Source organism: Oncorhynchus mykiss, chromosome 32 (assembly GCF_013265735.2).
Source record: "Oncorhynchus mykiss isolate Arlee chromosome 32, USDA_OmykA_1.1, whole genome shotgun sequence".
Taxonomy (NCBI): domain Eukaryota; kingdom Metazoa; phylum Chordata; class Actinopteri; order Salmoniformes; family Salmonidae; genus Oncorhynchus; species Oncorhynchus mykiss.
The window spans coordinates 36,085,915-36,092,639 of NC_050572.1; the positions used below are offsets into that span (position 1 = coordinate 36,085,915).

Genomic DNA, 6,725 nt, shown 5'->3' on the forward strand with positions numbered 1-6,725 from the left:
AATGCTCCTTGCAAGCTCCATAACGCCCTTTGACATTGAAATGCTTCTAGTTTCTCTAGCTCCACTGATACACTAACCCCACTCTGCCCCCCCCCCCTGTCGCCTGCCACTGTGACCTGTGACCTGTGTCATTATCACTGAGAGATATTAGAAGGCAAATCGATATGTTCTGGTCACCCAGGCTGTATCTGGCAGCTAGTTAAGCAATGGGAGTAGGCTAAGTTATCAATTACTGTCAAGACAAAGAACACACACACCAACCACCCAAACAATTTATTAACCCTCACATAATCCTGTTTGTTATTTTGGGACACCATTTCCTACTGTTTGACTCTTGCCTTTGTGGTTTTCTGTCGGTAGCTAGAGGTCAAACGTGGATATTCAACAAACAGTATCCTAACAATGAAGGGGAAAGAGGAGAGGTAGATATAAAAAGAGAGGTAGATGGGGAGAGAACTGAGCGGTGGAAAGGAGAGAAGCAAAGAAAAAGGGGGGAGAGAAGGGAGAATGTGTCAGCCGTGCATGTGGCTACTTTCTAATTAGCTGGCAAAACTGACAAGCGATCGCAGCGAGCGACTGAAGCATTAGATTAAACGACGCTCTGTATTTAACACTGATGGCCTGTATGCTCCGGTGCTCAGGGAGCACGTTCAGAGCCCCCCCCTATTGCTGCCACACCAATGCACCCCGGCGCCTGACTCCAGCCTAATTGGTAATTATTCCCATGGCCCCCTCGTGGGACCTACGTTAATGAATCTCCTCTAGTGTCGGATCCGTTTACCCAGCCAGGTCTTTATAACTGGGCATGCCTCCTCACTTGTTGTAGTGGATAGGGTTCAGGGCATATGGTTAGGGGCGAAGGGTGAAGGAGGTGTTTGAGAAACACAGGTCTTTAACATGGGCAAGCTGGCTCAGTCAACATAGTATATAAGGGGTTAGGGGCAATGGGTGAGGGGGCAGCTTGTTTGACTATTTCATATCTCTGACTTGATATGTTGCTTTGCAGCACACATTACTGAAAATCTATTCGCTAAATATAATACCTAAAAGCAATACAAAACTATGGTAAAAACGAGATGTTTTAAATCTGAGATTCGAGAACATTGATATCAGGAATGGGACAAAACATCTGGCAATTTTATCAGATGCACGACATACATGGCAGATTTGTTCCCAGATGTCTACATGCCTTGAACATTCAAGTGTATTGAACACACAATAACATGGTAATATTGTGCCCCCACCCCTCTAGCCTCCAATCTTCTGAAGCAGGAAAATGTGGTGCCCTTTAATATTTATAATGGGCTCTTAGACACCTCCCTGAAATATATCCAGGGAGATTTCAAGCAATATGAGCTTATTTCTCATCCATAAATTTAACCAAGCTCCCCTCTTCCTTCTTCTCGCTCCTCCTTTTCTTCCACCCATCTCCCCCCTCTCTTTTTCTTTCTCTCTGCCAGAGATGGGATTTGAGCTTTTTCAAGTTCACCAGCAGGCCAGCCGAATCTGGCAGACAGAAAAGTTCCTCCTCCATTTCAATGGTTTCCTTTTGGAGAAAGTTTGAGCCCTCCTCACAGCCCAGAGCGGGTTCATGAAAGACTTGCTTCTATCTGATATCAAGCTGTAGTAGCTACACAAACAGAGAGAAAGACGGGTAGACAGCTCACACTACCTGATCTAACTCTACTGGCAGACCTCATGCTTGGAACGTCATTCTGCCTTTACTCACTGTTGCCTACCTGTGAGGGGAAGTTTACAAAAATGTGTCTTTTGAACTAAGACAACTTCCACTTCAAGGGTCTACGATGGTCAACAACATAAAGCAAGGTAGGTGGGGAGGCAAACCCTGGACAAAACAACAACAACAACAACAATTATTATTAGGAACGCTACCTCTTTGTTATTGTGTTTGACCTTTGCATTCGTTCACTGTAACCTGGTCATCGTTCATAGCGATGACAATGCAAACTGTCACGTTCAGTTACGGTGGCGCTAAACGAGCGTCAAAGGAGGTACCTGAGTATAGGGAGTTACTTCCCTAACGCGAGAGACAACACTCCGTGACTTTCTGAGTCCCCTGGATTACATTCCTACAGAGTGGAATTCCTTTGAGACTTCTGCGGTAATGTGATTATTATTAAGGCAGGGTGACAGGGGGGAGGGGGGGGGGGGGGGGGACTCCGTATTTTTCCCTGTTGCTGACATTTACTCAGCAAACCCTCTGAGAGAAGCGAGCGCTGGCACTTTGTTTTCATGCCACACTAATTATTGGACATCTCATTTGCGCAGATCAAAGGAGTGAGAGGAGACGATCTCTCATTCTCTTTAGTGTTGCCGGGGAGAGAGATGTAGCTCAAACCATAGGACTGTTTATAAGCAGCCCTGTCTCAATCAAGATGCCTAGCTGCTTAGCATTCCCCCGGCCAGACTGTTGTTGTTAGAGGAGGTAAGGCAATAAGGTGCGTGCTGCCCTAGAAGGACCTTTTTCACCCAAACATTATAACAAGCCTATCTACCGTGTCTGTAAATTGCTACTTTTCGGTACCGAATGGTAGCCAGGCATGTACTGTCGTGGCTCTCGGACATGAAATTAATGACAGTTTAAAGTCACACCTCAGAGGTTTGCGCATATTGTTGACGGCAGCACACATTCGATGTAGCTGTTACACAACCCTTCTTTCAGTGTTGGAGCATCCTGGCTGGGGAATTTATTCTGCCTATTGATCGACTGATGACTCGGCGTGTTAGCGGCGACTGCGTTGGTAAAGAAGAGAGATTGAGGCGTTGTCAGCCTCATGTCGGAGAGAAAGGACAGAGGGGCTGTCGATGACTCATACAGCTCGTGAAATCCAGAGGTATGCTTCTTGAGCCAAACATTGGCAGGTTAGCTCATCAGTTCAGAGGTGGTAGCCTATGTGGTAATCTTTGATACAGCACATGTTTAATTCTATATACTAATTCAAAATACTGAGTAGTTTCTTGCTAAGCCTATTTATTACGTCTTATCTGTGGTACTGGTTGCCCTCCGTAACTGGCGCGCTGGCAGGGGGATTGGAGCGGCAATCATTTTGAATTGAAACCATGACTTGGAAATGGTTGAAAATATCCAGAAATGTCATGGTGGTATGGCAACTGGCTGAAAAGCTTCTGAAAAGGCAGAGGGACAGGGGATGTGGACTCACACACACCAAACACCCGTTTCTCATACGCACACGCATATGCAAGCACACAGACATCACACACACACACAGACATCACACACACACACACACACACACACACACACACACACACACACACATCCAGGATTTTCTTTCTGGATCAAAAAGGGACTTAGGTGGTGGGCATGGCAGGGGGGCTTGGCAGGTGGCGTGGCCAGGGACATGGAAGGCCCGTCAGCGCGGCTGAAATTTAGAGAACATTTTAGAGGACCCCATCTTGGCAGTGTAGAGAAATGTTTTGCATATTTAAACCAATTTTCTGCAATTGAGAGAAGTGTTTGCCGTTTTGAAGCTAATTTCCTACAATTCTACACATTCTACCATGGAGCTGAGATAAAATGTTGCAGTTTTAAGAGCCAAGTGCAGACAAAAACTTGATTTTCCCGTGTTGTGTGTGTATATATACAGTATTTCCACACTATCAGGTTGAAATAATTCTGTGAAATTGTGAAATTATGATAATGCACTTTTAGTGTAAGAGCGGTTTGAATAGACCTCCAGGAATTTCTGCCTGCTTTGGTGGGATAGAGTCACCAGGCAGTATAAGTTAATAGACCAATAACAAAGTGAGTTTGAAACCTCTCTGTCAATAACATCTCGTTTTCAGGTTACATATCCTTGCCTGGCTACCCAGACTCCTTGCTCCATCCAAACACTGCGACACACCCACGGATGTAAGTTTCTTCTCCACAATGAGTCTGGATCTGAGTACCTCCCAGACTCTTCACCGAATGCGAACACATTTGGGGGTCGTCTGATTGTACCAGAAACCGATGGGTTTGGGCCAGAGCCAGAACACACGTGGGTAAAGCGGCGGTTTGAAAATGTTTAATTGGCTTTGATACTCTGATTGGTTAGAGACGATCCAATCGCTGATAACTTTTTTTGAACAACGGAACAGTGGAAGAATTCAGTGTGAGTTGTTAGGCTATACATATCCCTCGCATTAGGCTCATCCAGTTAGGCCCCTCACTCAGACAGTCCTAGCAAAATTATTGCTTGAGAAATTGCTTTTTGCTAAGAAGCTATTTTCATATATTTTTTTACAATTTTAATTGAAAAGAATCACAGTAAAGTTTTTTTTTTTTTTTTTACTGTTACCAGAAATAATTGTTACCCCGAAATAATTTGATAAATAGTTTAAAACAATGTCTGCATTGGACCTTTAAAGGTAATTTCCTGCGATTCTTCATATTCTGTCCTGGAGCTGAGATTATAATATTTTTTTTTCAGTTTCAAAGCTAATTTCCTTCAATTCTATTCATTTTGCCATGGCTATGGCTAATGCTGTGTTATTTTGCTCATACATAGTAACAAAATCCATACTGGTAAATTCATTGTTTTTGGAGTTGTTTTGTTTTACTCTAGTGTCAAAATTGACGACAAAGTGTAAATAAGATCCTTTCGGTCATGAAGTCAGTCTTGCATGCCCACTTTTGCCAATGATGTCCAATTGCCCACACACACTTGCTCGGCATAGGAGTGAAAATGGGCTTCCTTAAAGTTGGTGCAAACTTCTAATGCATTCAGCAATATTGCGCAAGATGGCAAGGAATGGACTACATACAACAAACATACGACATCATGGCTGTGACTGGTGTGTGGTGAGTAGCTAGCTATGATACTGTGATGTAACTCGCTAAATACATAGCCTCTCCCTAATGTGATATAATGTCATAGACAGGAAGATTTGCATAGCTAACGTTGCACCTGACGAGAAGGATGTAACTGAGGCCACGTTGCTATCGTTAACGTTTCCACTCGAACTGGCGAGCTAAGAAGAAGCTAAAGTTAGGTAGCTAGCCAATTCATTTCAACTAGGACAAAAATATTGATAACTAACCAAGATTTGCACGTTAGGTAGCTAGCTACTTTTAGAGGAACAGGCATGTTGTTTGGGTTAGCTCTTGTTCTCGAAAACAGGCCCTGGCGGCATTCTGCCTTTTAGTGATCAAGGGCTAGGTGATTTAGCACTAGCTAGCTAGCATTCGGGGGCTTCATCTGCTACTAGTGCTAAAACAACACGCCTGCTCTCGTGAAAGTCTGTTGTGTATTTTCTAGCGCAAAAATAAATGAAAGATGGTACTTGTCTAGACCGAGTACCAGTCTTTTAAGCTAGCATGCTACAAATACGTGTCAGCGAGCATTCAGCAATGTATCGTTACACCGCTAGTTGCATAGTACCAGCGTCATGCAGCGTCATTGGCCTGAATCTGTGTTGTACTTAACGTCACTCTATTAGTATAATTACTTCCAAACTACAGATGTTTTTTGTTGTTGTTGTTGCTATATATTTATTGAGTGATGATATTTTATTTCATTCGCAGGCTACTTACAAAAACGGGTGGATTTGTTGTTCAGCGGTTTTGTGGGAAACCCCTTACCATAGGAGGAGCAGACCGCTGAGTCAGTACGCGCCCAGGCACCAGTCCCACTTCAGGTTGGTCACATTTGGTCTGGTCATAGGTCAAAACACCGTCACTTGTCTGTCCTGGACTTCACCTACTGTAACAACCATTGATCATGTAATCAGTGCTGTGTGTACCAACTCTACCTTGTTTTTCTACAGGTGGAGAACAGGAGAGATGGTTTGTCACGGGGTCCCCCTCACTAAAAGACAGGTGGATGCAGACGTTTGAACTGGGAGAGACCTTGAACTCAGCGTTAAAATTATACGAAACACATCTATTACTTTTCGGTTTTTGGTTATTATTGAATGGAATGGTAGTCGGGGACATTGTGTATTCTTCAAACATGTCCGGAGACTGTCTTATATGGGACACCGTATGAAGGGAGGACGACTAACATGTACCACCAGACAAAATGCTGATTGGTACAGTACCTGTATCGGCTGTGAATGACAGAAGATGAAAGACGTGTAATATTTGTACCTTGTTATATTAGCAAAACACTGCTTCTATAGTATTTTTTGTGAAGGATAGTTTATTCTACATGGAACTATTACACTTGAAAGACATCATAACCCTTTGTTTCGAATATCTACATAAGTTGGCATTCTTGGCATTCTTCTCATATTACTCTGTAGGCTACTGATTGAGTCAACGCTTCTTCCTGGAGGAAGCTTGGTCAGTAGCTACTGTCGTGGGATAATCAGAATTTGTTGGTAACATATGTAAGATGTTTTATATTCATCAAATATGTGTAAGTTAATTCTCATCAGAATGGTATTTTTGTGTAATTCTGTGGTGAGGTTGCAGTTATCTGTTCTATGTCAAAACTAAGTTGCCTGGGCCGCTGAGAGGGGAGAGGTCAAAGTGTCATCATGTGTAAACATATCTTTTACTCCCTACCTTTTCTAGTGGGGAAAGAAGGGTTGCAGTGTTGTTTCTATCTTAAACTATAGCCTCACCCTCCTCTCCGTGAGTTTGTCCAGGAGTTTGTATTTAGAGTGGGTTGCATCTAAATGACAATTTGATGTATGCCTGTTGATATGGAGGGTTGGTTTAGGGTTCTGGGGTTTGAGAAAGGAGACAAAGCTGAACG

At 43.3% G+C, this 6,725-nt stretch overlaps 1 long non-coding RNA gene across 2 annotated transcripts; it reads left to right on the forward strand.

Annotated features, from left to right (window-relative positions):
* The first annotated feature begins 2,193 nt into the window (after window positions 1-2,193).
* LOC110488378 lies at window positions 2,194-6,146 on the forward strand. Of its 2 annotated transcripts, XR_002468392.2 has the most exons (4): window positions 2,194-2,855; window positions 3,829-4,825; window positions 5,549-5,661; window positions 5,791-6,146. It is a non-coding gene; the product is annotated as an uncharacterized LOC110488378 (long non-coding RNA). The 2 variants fall into 2 exon arrangements; XR_002468391.2 differs by having other exon boundaries at window positions 3,829-5,661.
* Window positions 6,147-6,725: the final 579 nt, after the last annotated feature.